Raw genomic sequence first — 14,620 nt, 5'->3', positions numbered from 1 at the left:
TGTGGATTGCTCCCTGGCTGGCCAGGGATGGAACTCGTGCTGCATGCTGCAGATGCTGCGGATTGCTTCATAGTGCGGTGCTTAACCCTTCGTGTGGCGCAAGAGAGGCCCACCACGGATTATTTTATTGTTGTTTTCACTGTCTTTTCTTATCTATTTAAAGTGTATGTATGCTCTTATTCATCAAAAATGAAACAATTACTGCTGCTACTATGTTATGAATATTCAAAAGCATTTTTTTTTCCAGTATTGGATGTTTTAATGCAGTATTAGGATGATGGTTTGGGTAGAAATTAAATTTTTTGAGTCACTATTTTCTTGAGAAAAGAAATCATGTTCTATTGTCTTTTAATCATTCTGAGGCTTGTCTCATTTCATTCTCATTAGTGACTTTTTTTTCTTGTTTTCCCAAGGAATTCTTTGAGGTTCAGTAATCTTAAAATAATATATACCTAGGTTGATCCTTCTGGTCAGTTTTTCTTATCTTTATTATTTCTATATAAAGATTCATACAGGTTTTTTTAAAATTCAGGAAAGTTCTTGAGATTTATCTTTAAACATTTTTCTTTCTATTATTTCTGTTGCCGTCTTTGAAGACCCTACAATGAACTCCTTAACTGGTCTACCATAGCTATTATTTCTACTCTAAGCCTCAACTCAATCATTGCTTTCATTTCATTTTGCTATCTTTTCTATGTTAGCCCTAAATGAGGCCAATATACATACATATGGGCAAAGAGTTTCTAAGGAATATAAGCATATGCCATATATAGTTTTCAGAGCATCAATTTTTGTATACTCAAATTCCATATGTACTTTCTCCAAAAATTAATCTTCCAGAAAATCCACCCAAGGTTAAGGTGTTTTGTGAATTCTATTTCCCATCACCCCTGTTGCAATCACTTAACATCACTGATGTTGGTGAAACCTCTTTTAAACAAAGCACCACAAATCCTCAGGAGGGCTTCAAGTATTTCCTCTTTTTGAATACCTTTATGTTAGAAGAGATGCAAGGCATTAGAAATTGAGTATTTTTCCTGTGTTGCATGTTTGGAATGCATTGTAGAATGAGGAGGTAGAAGAAATGACAAATTCATTTACTAATTTACCTCTTCCAAACCATAACTATTCTCAAGAATGCATTGCCTCTAAGGGAAAGTCTTGTGAGACTATAAGAGGGATGAATTATGACAAGTTCTCGTTCTTATCTATTTTATCTACATATCCATTAATCTAAGAATTTGAGTATTCATATTTATTTTAAATCATTTATCAATCTTCCATAAATGACTCTTTTGATTTCTATCATTCTTTGTGACAGAATTAGGATAATTCCTTCATTCTTCTCAGATGCAGATTTTCATGGTTTTGAGGAGAAGAAAATGTCCTACATTAATTTCCAATGCTTCTAGCAAATGAGTTTTGTATCTAGAAATGAAATATTACCCTAGTGGGGTTTTATATTTTCTTAACATTTATTCAGATTGGTAGGGGAAAACATTTTCATTAACTTTCGCCAGAAGATTATGTGATGCTATATTAACTAATATTGCTATTACTCTTCACAATGTAGTTTAAATTGTGTTCTTAAAATAGAAACATTTATCAAGAGAATGAAAAGAGAAACCACAGAGTGGGAGACAATACTTGCAAAGGATATCTCTGATGAAGAACTGTTATCCAAAATAAACAAAGAAGAATTACAACTCAATGATAATGAAACCACCCAGTTAAACAATGGATCAAAGATCTTACAGAAGAAGACATAAAGATAGCAAGTAAACAAATGAGAAGATGCTTCATATCATATGACACCAGGGAACAGCAAGTTGAAGCAACAGTGAGATACCATTATACACCTATTCAAATGGCCAAAATCTAGAACACTGACAACACAAAATGCTGGGTAGACATAGAGCACAGAACTCTTATTTGGCTGGTGAGAATGCAAATGGCAGTTACTTTGGAAGGCAGTTTGGCAGTTTCTTACAAAACTAAGTACTTTCTTACCATGAGATCTAGCAATCCCACTCTTTAGTATTTACCTAAAGAAACTGAAAACTTATATCCACACAAAAACTTGCCCATGGATATTTACAACAGGTTTATTTATAATTGCCAAACTCAGAAGCAGTGAAAATATCTTTTAGTAGGTGAATGGGTAAACTGGTATAACCAGCTAAAGGAATATTATTCTGCGCCAAGAAGAAAAGAATGATCAAGTCATGAAAAGATATGGGGGAAATTTAAATGCATATTACTAAGTGAAAAAAAGCAATCTGAGAAGGTTTGACACTGATTCCAACTCTATTACACTCTAAAAAAGGCAAAACTCTGGAGACAGTAAAAAGTTCAGTGGCTGCCAGGGGTTGGAGGGGAGAGCTGAATTGGCACAGCAAAGAGGCCTTTGAGGGTTGCAAAACTGTTTGGTGTGATAGAATAATGGTATCCTACAAATATTTTTTGACACATTTGTTCAGACCTCTAGAATGTACACCAAGAATGAAGCAAATATAAACTATGGACCTTGGGTGATAGTGATTGGCAATGTCAGTTAATGAATTGTAACAAATGTACTACTCTGGTGGGGGGATATTAGCAATGGGAGAGGCTGTGTGTGTGTGAGGGCAGGTGGTATACAGAAAATCTCTGTCCCTTCTGGTCAATTTTGCTGTGACCTAAAAGTGTTCTAAAAATTAAGGTCTATTTTAAAAATGGAACACTTACCTCTGTACAGGTATAGGATAAAATGTTCCCAAAACAAAAAGCTAGAACATAATATCCTCAACTTAACATAACCAACTTTATTTAATTAGAGATAATTCATCCTTCTTAGATTCTGCTGTGCTTTTCCAATAATAGCAAATATACTATTATAAACATGCTCCTGTTTCAATCATTAAATAAATTAGTAACTTATCTCTAAATAACAGTGAAGAACCCAACTCTGTCCATCTGTCTCTTTTTTTAGACATTTCAGAGTCTTCTAGAAACTGAAATCCGCATTATATGTTGTTCTATACTCAGCTAAACTAACAATCAAATAAAGGACTGAATAATGATATTTTCAGATATACAAGTCTCAAAGTATTTACATTCATGGACATTTTTCTAAAAAAATCTTAAGAATGTATTCAAATTAAATAATAAAAGGGAAATGAGAGGTCTGAAGCTTCAAGAAAGTTATACCTACCTTTGAGTATATGATAAAAAGAAATCTCAATAACAGATAATCAGTAAGCTTAGAAAGCGACTAGTCTGCCCAGAAATAAATCCATGCCTATAAGGTCAATTTACTTATGAATATGCAGTGGAGAAAAGACAGTCACTTTAATAAATGGGTTGAGAAAACTGAACGGTCACAATCTTATACTGTACACAAGCAATAACTCAAAATGGATTTAGTACTTTGAAATTAAGAACCAAAAAATAATATTCCTAGGAAAGTACAGGTGGTTAATTCCTTGACATTGGTCTTGATAATGATTTCTGGATTTTGACATTAAAAACAAAGGCAACAAACGCAAAATAAATAAGTGGAATTACATTAAACTAAAAAGCTTCCATACAGCAAGGGAATCATCAACAAAATGAAAAGGCAACCTACCAATGGGGGAAAAATTTGCAAATCATATATTTGTTAAGGGGTGAATGCCCACAATACATAATGACTTAATATACTACATAGAAAAAAGCAAAACACAGTATGATTTTGAAATGGGCAGATATATGGGGTTATTTTCCAAAGAGAACATGGAAATGACCAAATATGTGATAAGGTGCTCAACATCTCTAATCTTTAGGGAAATACAAAATAAAGCCACAATGTGCTAGCACCCCAACCCTGTTAGGATGAATATAGCAAAAAGACAAGAAATAACAAGTGTTGGTGAGGATATAGAGAAAAGGAACTCCTATGCACTATTGGTAGGAATGTAATTTGTGTAGCCACTATGGAAAACAGTATGGAGATTCCTCAAAGTATTAAAAAGAAAAAACTTCTCGTTATGTTATATAGTAATTCTACTTCTGGGTATTTAATAAAAGGAAGGTTAACACTACTCAAAAAATATCTGTACTTCCATGTTCATTACACCATTATGTACAGTAGCCAAAACATAGAAAAAACTGAAGTATAATTGGTGGATGGGTGGATGGACAAAGAAAATGTGGTATACACAATGGAATATTATTCAGGAAAAAAGGATACCTACTGTACAGTATTCATGACTCTTGATGGCATTATGCTAAGTGAGATAAGTCAGACAAAGACAAATACCATATGATCTCAATTATATATCCCCCAAAAATCTAAATCTAAACAAAAAAATAAATCTAAATCAAAAAGAAAACCAAAAAAGGACTCATAGATAGAGAATAGATTGTGGTTGCTAGAGACAGGGGTGGGGAGTGGTGAAACTGGCAAAGGTGATCAAAAGGTACAAACTTCCACTTATAAAATAAGTAAGTCCTGGAGATGTAGTACTAATGCATTTTACATTTGAAAGTTATTAGAAAAGTAGATTATAAAATTCTTATCACAAAAAATTATAACATTGTGATCATTTCATACATACACAAATCATTACAAATTGATAGTACACCTGAAATGAATGTTATATGTCAATATATCTCAATTTAAAAAGGAAGGCAACTATTCCCATTTGGATCCCAGAAAAGCTATCGCAAAAGGAAAGTAGTTTTATCAAAATATAGTACAGTGAAGATGGATGTTTTTTGTTTTTGTTTTTTTAAGATTTATTTATTTATTTAAACAAGAACTGGGGGGCCTCACTGGTGGCACAGCGGTTGAGCGCTGGGTTGCGAAGCTGCCTGCAGCCTTTGCAGCGCCGGTTCGATCCCCGGCCGCCGGCGAGGGTCCCACATGGCGCGCAGACCTCTCCTGCCGCCCGCTGCTCCCTCAGCAGTGTTCTTCGGTCCTTCTGCCTGTTCCTGCTCTCCGCTCTGACTCTGGTGAATTCTCTCACCCTCCTGAGCTTCTGACTGTACCCAGTGCTTGTATAAATAAATGAAATAAATCTTAAAAAAAAAAAAAGAACTGGGGTACAGGTCAGATTCGTGGGGGTGAGAGTATTCACTAGAGACAGAAGGGAACAGAACAGGCAGACTGACTGAAATATGAAATACACTGCTGAGGGAGCAGCAGGTGAGACAGGAGAGGTCTGCGTGCCATGTGGGACCCTCGCCAGCCGGCTGGGATTGAACTGGTGCTGCAGAGGCTATGGACAGCTTCACAGCGCTGCGCTCAACCACCAGCGCCACCAGCAGAGGCTGAAGATGGATGTTTAATGTTATTGTGAATGTACATACTGCATGTATCATAAATAATGTACATAATATCTATTGAAAAGAGAAAAAAGATCATTAAAAGCACAGATATGTTTATTACGATTAGTTCAAAATCAGATTATTTTCAATCAGTAATAGAATGAAATAGTTACTAAATAGTATTAGGATAATTGGGTAGCCATCTGGATAATATGAAGTTGGATTCTCTCTTTCACTTACAACAAACAATCTAGATGAAAAATAATCATGAAGATAACAGAAATTATATATTTGACTTTATAAAAATTTAGATATTTATGGAAAAATTCATCATATTTTACAAATATTTCCAAATATTTATTTAGCTTATTTTATCAGACCTATTTGGCCATTTAAAAATCACTTTCTCCTTGCTCAAATGATTCACGTGTTCAATTCCTTCTTTCATTTAAATATATCAAATATATTATAACCCATACCTAGTAATTCTAATATTCAAGCCTTTGTGGTTCTCATTCACCGGCTTTCCCCTGCTCGCTCTTATGTTGATGGCTTGTTTCTTGTTTTGGTTTGTTTTGCTTGCTTGTTTTCTTTTGCTTCTAAGTTTTCGACTGTGATAATGTATTCTTGAGCTTTTCTGAGAGCATTTCCTTCAGAGAAGAATTGTGGTCATTCCAGCAGGTGCCAAGGGGACTTAGCCATTTTAAACAATATTCTTGGCCTCAAGATATTGGGATCACTCAGTATGAAATTAGCAGTGCTGGGAGGCATTTTTGTTCTTTTTCATAGTCTTATATCTCTTTTGTTTTTTCCTTAGTTTAAGTATTTCATAATTCTCATTTTGATTTCCTCTTTGATTGACGGATTATTTCGAAGTTATTTTTAAACTTCCAAACATTTGTTACTAGTACTTTTGACTACCTTTGATTACTTTTGTGAGCATTCTGCAAGTGAATCTTTATCACCGCTAGCTTATTTCAGTCCTTAATTACCTCTTTCTTGCACTGTGCATTATCTATAGTACCAATGCTGTCTCGACACTTAGGGAAGAATACTCTTTGTCCTTTGTTTTTTGTTTTCTTAACTGTATGTAGTTGCACATCCAATCCAGACCTCATAGAATTATTTTAGAGGAACAGTCACAGACAAAACCTCCTAGTGGTATCAATGATGAATTGAATCACCTGGTTTCACCTGAAACAATAGATTCCATTGATCAGGGCAGTCAAACATGCTTCCTCTGAGGACACAGAATTGATTTGTTTAATTTCTGAAAGGTCATCTGCCCTGGGAAAGGGAAGACGAATTCTGCATTCTCTTCCATGGTCTGTAACCTCATCCCTGACAGCTGCAGGGACACGTGCATGGGGAGAATCTCTCCCTCTTCTCCTACCCCCCTCTTCTCCTGTAGTCACACTTAACTGCATGGCAATTTACTTTTATAGCCTTAGCCTGGGATGTGCTTTACTTGTGAGGCATCATGCTCTCCATGGAGGCTTGTCATGGAAAGTCTTTCTTTCTGAGCCCCCTCAAATTAGCAGGCATTTTTCCAACCAGGGTTCATCCCTGGTTTGACCTCAGTTTATCAAGACCTGATGAGCATACAGCGCAAAAATCAAGTCAAATCCAGGCTCCTGTGAATTTGTACCTTGATCAATACAACTACCTCCTAACCTTTTTTATGATTTTCACCCCCACACTGCCCCAATTGCTAGAGTAGTGGTCTTCAACTACTTTGTACATATTACTGCACATATTTAAATGCCTGGCATCCCCTACCAAAACTCTTCAGTGGTTTTTCTTCATTTAGCAAACAAGGTACAAATGAAGAGAATCAGAAATGATAGATTAAAAGGTGAATATAACAAAATCCATATACTTGTTTTCCTTTCTTTTATCAAATTCTTTCATAAACAAAATTATACCATTAGTAATTATACCCATGTATTTATTAAGTCTATAACATATATATGTAACCATAATATCATATCATATAATATAACAATAAGTACTAAAGGGGAGAGATGGAATGGAGTATTATAGGTGTTATATTTCTATATTTCACTGGGAATAAGTTAATATAAATCTGAGGAGGTTCTTGTACTCCTAGAGAAACACTAAGAAAGGAACTCTAGACAAGACATCACAAGTAGAGAAAATTATAGACCAAAATCTACATGCAAAAACCCTCAACAAAATACTAGCAAAAAAATCCAATAACATATCAAAAGGATAATATACTGCATAAAGTCCTAGGGCTGCTATAACAAAGTACACAAACATGGTAGCTTTAACAACAAGAATTTATTATCTCACGGTTCTGGAGGCTAGAAGTCCAAGATCAATGTGATGGCAGGTTGGTTTCCTCTGAAGGGAGTAGAAAGAATTTGTTCTAGGTCTCTCTTCTAACCTTCTTGTTAGTTCTGGCTTCTGGTAGCACAACTACAATCTTCATGTGACATTCTCCCTGTTTCTGCTTGTCTTCAATTTTCTCTTTTTCATAAGGACATCAGTCATATAAGATTAGGGCTCACCTTAATTCAATATGATCTTATCTTAACTAATTCTATATGCAATAACCCTACTTACAAATAAGGTCACATTCTGAGGGTTAGGACATCATATATGAACATGACCAAGCAGAATTTATCCCAGGAATGCAAGATTGGTTTAACATTTGAAAATTAATGTAATATACTACAATAATAAAGGAACTCACATGATCATCTCAATAGATGCAAAAAAGAATTTCAAAATATTCAATTATCCTTCATAATAAAAACACTGAAAAAAGTAGAAATAGAACTGAAATCCCTTGACATCATAAAAGGCATGTAATAACTCACAACTAAATCATAATTAATGGTGAAAGTGAATATTTTTGCCTTAAGATCAGGAATAAGACAAGACTGTTCACCATCACAACTTCTATTCAACAATTGTACTGGAAGATGTAGTCTGAACAATTAGGCAAGAAAATTAGATAAAAAGAATTCAGATTGGAAAGAAATAATATTACATTCACTGATAGCATGACCTATATGTAGAAAATCTTAATGAATGACTAAAAAAGTAACAGCATTAAATGAGTTGCAGAATACAACTCATTTGTTGCAGAATACAAGATCAATATAAAAAATCATGTCTTTCTATACATTTGTAGCAAACACTTGGAAAAGGAACATAAGAAAACAACTGCATTTATAATTGCATCAAAAAAGAATGAAATACTTAGGATAAACTTAACAGAAGAACAGCAAACTTAAGACTATGAGAATACTGTTGAAAGAAACTTGACCTAAATAAATGGAAAGACATCTCATGTTCATGGATTAGAAAACTTAATATTAGAAGACTTAATATTGCACAGGTGGCAATATACCCATCTACTTATTCAATGCAATCCCAATCAAAATCTCAACTGGCTTCTTGGTACAAATTGACAATGTAGAAAAATAACCTAATTTATAAATACTCTGACTCCAAATAGACATTTCTTCAAAGAAGATACATAAATGGCAAAATCACATGAAAATATTCAATGTTATTACCCATGAGGGAAATATAAATTAAAAAACACTGTGTAAAGGGGCCTCCCTAGGTGGCGTAGCAGTTGAGCGCTGGGTTGCGAAGCTGCCCGCAGCCTCTGCAGCACCAGTTCGATCCCCGGCTGCTCCCCGGCCACCGGAGGAGGGTCCCACATGGCGCGCAGACCTCTCCTGCTGCCCGCTGCTCCCCTCAGCAGTGTACTTCGTTCCGTCTGCCTGCTCTGCTCCCCGCTCTGGCTCTGGTGAATTCTCTCACCCTCCCGTGCTTCTGACTGTACACAGTGCTTGAATAAATAAATAAATAAATCTTAAAAAACAACAAAACAAAAAAACACTGTGCAAAGCCACATTTCACCTACTAGCATAGCTATAATAAAAAAATACAAATAGCAACAAGTGTTGATAGGACATAGAATATTGTCATACTCATACTTGCTGGTAAAATGTATGGAAAACAGCTCGGTAGGTCCTCAAAAGATTAAAGAGAGTTACCATTTGGCCCAACAGTTCTATTCCCAGGTACATACCTAAGAGAAATGAAAACATGTTTACACAAAAACTTGTACATGAATGTTTATGGCAGAAGAATTGACAATAGTCCCAAAAGTGGAAAACAATCCAATGTCTACCCAGTGATGAATGGATAAAGAATATGTGGCATATAAATAAAATATTATTTAGCAATAAGGATAATGAAGTTCTGATATATGTTACCAGAAGAATTTTGAAAACATTATGCTAAGTGAAAGAAGCCAGTCACATTATTATATTATTGCTTTTATATGATGGATTTGGAAGAGGCCAAGTCCATGGACAGAAAGTAGCTTAGAGATTGCCGGGGACTAAACTGAAGATGGGGTGTGAAGCAACTCATAATGGGTACATTTCTTATTGGGTAATGGGCAATGAAAATGTTCTGAAACATGGAGATAACTATAGAACTCTGTGAAAATACTCCAAATCATTAATATGTACCCTTAAAATGGCAAATTGCATCTCAATAAAGTTGTTACTATGAGCAAAACCAAAGCAAGAGCGAGGTAGTTTCTGGGACATAATCTTTTATTACAGACTATTTTCTTTGGTCCTGGCCCTGTTCACCGGGCCAGCAGACTGTATTAGTGAAGAGTTGGCCAAAACCCAAAGGAACTCTCTTGCTCTGTGCTTTGCCTTGAGCAATTTATTTTTAAATAACCCTTTGTCAAATTAGACATACACAGTCTGGTTTTGCATATCCTCTCCTAGGGTTTTTGATGTTTTTATCTTGGGGATGGGGTGGGGAATGGAGAGTATGTTTTCCTCTTTGAAAGATGTGATGGGTTAAGGGCCAATTAATTGTCAGCTTTAGTTTTCTTGGCCCCTGACTCACATCCATTTTCAACTTCAACAGTTTCCAGTATCAATCACACAGGAGCCAAACTCTCCATGAGCCACAGAGACCTCCCCACAGCTCTGAATTTCTAACCTTTTCTTCTAATGGATATGTTGCCTCTGCTCAGTGTTTTTAGAGGTCTAGGTAGGAGGAAGTGATCTAAGAGAATCCTATAAACAATAAAGAAATGGAGGCTTTTTTAGCACCTAGGTTACTTGGTGCTGCTACAAACTGTGAGGCCAGGGATGGGTCAGTTCTAGGGCTGGCTTGGCTGAAAGCTGATTGGGTAGTCTGGATTAGAGCTGTGCTGCAGAAGTATAAAGGCACAGAATAGGAGCACGGTTACTGGGGTGGGGGGGGAGTGAGTAGTGAAGGGGCATGTTGGGTGGTTAATTCAAATAGTGCAGAGGCTGTACTGGACTTCAAATTGACTCAGTCTGTCACCCCCACACCTATCTTTAGCCATTTGATTGACAGGAACTCTGGCTGCTTCTGCTGTCACTGCTGCTTGCTGTCACACCCCACACTGTGGAGAGGGAGATGGTGGTCGCAGTGGTGTGAGGCCCAGAACTCAGTGTGGTCTCTATCACAGTGAATCCAAAGTAGCTCCCACCCAAGGTTGTGACCCAACTTGATGCATTTCCTTACCAGCTATCCACAGAAGCCAAGTAATAAAGCCTGGAAGTATGGGAAACTCCATGCTGGTGAGGATAAACTTTGACCAGTAAGAAACAGGAGACAGCAGAAAACTTCTCTTTTACCTACCTTACTTCCACCCTTCTACTGTCTGAATCATAGCTGCTTCAGGAACAACTTGGAGACTAAGAAGCTGGCAGTGTTTTCTTATGAGATTGTACATCGCACTTTATTTTGCCTTCTCTGCTTCCTGGATGCACATTCCTCTCCTCCTTGCTCTTCCTACTCTGGTATAAGCCCCAATAAAGCATGAGCACATAAACTTTCTCTCATGGTCGCTTTCTGGAGCTCAGGACCAAGATCAAACACTGTATCTGAAGGACTCAAGGTAAAACAATGGAAGACTTAAGTTTGGTGAAGATGGGGCCAAAATGTGAAGAGGTAAAGAATGGAAAAGAAAGGGTCATATTCCAAATTACCATGAACAGTAGTAAGGATTGAAGGCTACCATCCTTAGGGAGTTTGCAATCTGCAGAGGAAGACATTATTAAATGCTGTTATCATATATTAAGTCTATAGTCACATACCAAGTACAGGAAATGAAGGTAAGTTACCTGATGTAAGGAAAGACTAGGTAGTAAACTTGATTTAGGTTGGGAGTTCAATATGACTCTTCTGGGAAAATGCCATTTAGGGTGAAGTCCAATCACTGGAACCACTGGGACTATACACAAGGTAGAGATGAGAGCAAAGCGAGGCTGTTCCAGGCAAACAGAAAGACAGGAAACCTAGAAAGAGCTGTAGTTGTGGAGGAACAGGCTGATTTGGGGGAACAGGAAGAATTCCTCCCATAGAGAAAGGTCTTGACTTTTATACTTAAAATAAAAAAATCTCAACCCATTGTAAAAAATATTTATTACTGCTTAACCCACTACCAACATACACACACACACACACACACACACACACACACACACACACAGCCAAAACAAGTTTTCTGACACAATATTTATCCTTACCATCAGGGTTTTCCTAAGAGCCACTGACATTTAGATGTGCACATGCTTTGACCACCAGGACAGAAGCTTACACATAGACAGTGAAACATATTTAGTTAGCTGGGATATGAAAAGATATCCAGACATGCTATGTTGTAAAAGAGAAAAAGTAGAATAGTATAGATAATCTGATCCTGATTTGTTAAACTTTGTAAAGGAGAATATGTATAGAAAAAAGACTGGGATACATATAAACTATAAAAAGTCACTACTTCTCAAATCACAGGGGACTTTTCTATTTCATTATTTGCATTTTTCTATAATATGGGTATGACTTTTTCAATCAGGAAACGAGTTGTAAAAATAAAGTTATGATAAAATGACCAAAAATAATTTCAGATGTTCCTTGTGGAGGCTACTATAGGCAAAGTGACAGTGCATCTTACTGGAAATTCAATTCTTTTAGTTATCAAAGTAGTAAATTACACCAAATTTGACTAAGTTGGAATTTTGAATTTTAGCTTCATGGAGTCATTTTAACCCCGTGGAGCAAAAATTTGAACAAACATTAGGTTTGACTTTCACTGGTCCCACCATCTTCTTCATTGCTAAGGCAATTAAACCTGGGATGCAGGTGGGCAAAATTCAAATGATCAAAGAGCCAGTCATTGGGGCCAGAGAAAGACAGCAAAAGCTTGCTCCCTTGGGGGAAATTTCCCGAGCGATTACAGGCCTGGCTATAGGAGGTGGAAAGTTTGTCAGAAGTGGGAAGTTTTCAGTAGCAGGCTTTCATCCATCTGTTACTTGATTGCTTTTGCAAAATACTATAATAAATCTGGAGTCTTACATTTGGTTTAATTGCTTGGATAAAAGAAGATTCTCAAAACTTGGTAGTCCAACAATGCTTAGTTGTTTCATTGCTCTCTCCCTCTCTCACCCCCTCATCTCTTCATTCATCTTTGTAGCTTTAAGCCTTTTTTGCTAGGATGGAGCTAATCAAACATCTCAGACCTGTGACTTTAGAAGAGCTACATAGTTGTGACAAACTGTTCAGTATCTGAGAGGCTTCCTGTAATATTTAGATTAATAATATATTTCCTTTCTTCAGGATTACTTTTCTCCTTAAAAATACTGGGAAGAGGGATACTATAATCCTAATTTAGATTCCTGATAAGAAATAAGAGAATAGCAAAACTTTTCTGGGGGTGGCTTTTAAATTAATCTCTAAAAACATAATTTTTAGTGCTGACAGGACTGGAGTGTGCTTATTTCACTCTCCCTCTAAATAATAAATCCAGTCTCATGCACAGAATCATCCTCACCATATAAAATGAGTGGGAAGAAATCTATATCTTTCTTCCTGTGGAACAGACTGCTTTGGCAATGAGCCCAGTCATTCAGGAGTTCTCCATGATCTGTTATTTAAATCCAACTCATTATGACTGATTTTAGGCAGGAAGCCAAAATGAAAAGACTGACTAAATATATTTTTGGTTTTTCCATCCTGTCCCTTCTTTCCATTTTTAATTTAAACACAAGTGCTAACTCTGAGGTCAGGGTTAGATACGTGGATACCTCAATACGAGCACTCTGCAAATCCAAAACCAAGCATTCCAAAGAGGCTTCCAATGAGAGGGGGTGACACCATATTCAGAATTAGATAGCAGTCATGTTGTGCTCCATAATGTCCGCGGCATTTAACTTAAAAGATCCTTTGTTGTAACTTAAATTCCACCTCCTCTACACTGCAGACATCCTCCAAAGTCATTTAATTCATCTTTCACCCCTGACACCTGGCAGAGAGCCTCAGAGTGAGTCCAGAGAATGTCTTCTGAGTGCGACTCTTAGGTCTATAGGCCTATGTGTCCTCTTTTTTTTTTTTTTTTGCATGGCATAACCATGGCCATGCAATCACTCTCAAAGCCATTCTATATTTGCTTGTAGTTCCTCTATGATTTTGTTTATGTTCACTCCATCTGGAATTTATTTTTGTGGGCAGTGTGGCAATATGATTTTGCTCCAATCTAAAATGCCACTTTTAACATATACTATATTCCCACTGACTTTGAATTCTGTTTATTCTATGATTGTTGGTCTATTCCTGTGCTAGTACCATACTGTTTAAATAATGGCAACTTTTGAGGATGCTTTAATATCTTGTAGGAAAATTTTCCCCATACCATCCAACTCAACTATTCTTTTAAGGTACTGACTTGATTTTTTCACATACTCTTCCAAATAAAATTTATTTTAAATTTAAGTTTGAATATACAAAGAAACATAAATGAAAGCAAAATCAATTGAATGACTAGAATATTGCCAAAAATGTACATATACACATACATGAAGATATGGTATTGTAGAAAGATCAATCCCTAAAAACTATTTTTTATATATTGGCTTACAATGTTGAAACATGGTTTACCTTAATGTGTTCTGCTCTTATTTGACATTCATTTGTAAAGTTTTACAATTTTTCTTCATAATGAACTTATACATTGCTCACTAGATTATTTCTCAATATCTTATCATGTTATGAGAAACAGGAACCTATATTCCATCATATTGTCTAATATAATTAAAGAAAACTGGTTTTCTTAAAAGAAATTATTTTATATTCAGCTATTTTACTGAACTCATAGATATTTACTCATTCAGTGAATGCAGCGGCTATTGAGAGCTTGTCACGATTTGGATTCCAACATTTCCAGCATTCTATGTGCTAAAATTTTAAGCAGGCAGGAGGGTAAAGGTAAAGGGTAAGAAAAACATAATAG

This window comes from Talpa occidentalis, unplaced genomic scaffold (assembly GCF_014898055.3).
Source record: "Talpa occidentalis isolate TD23 unplaced genomic scaffold, MPIMG_talOcc4v2.1 talOcc4.5, whole genome shotgun sequence".
NCBI classification, from domain to species: Eukaryota; Metazoa; Chordata; class Mammalia; order Eulipotyphla; family Talpidae; genus Talpa; species Talpa occidentalis.
Note: the sequence above shows the minus strand (reverse complement) of the source record.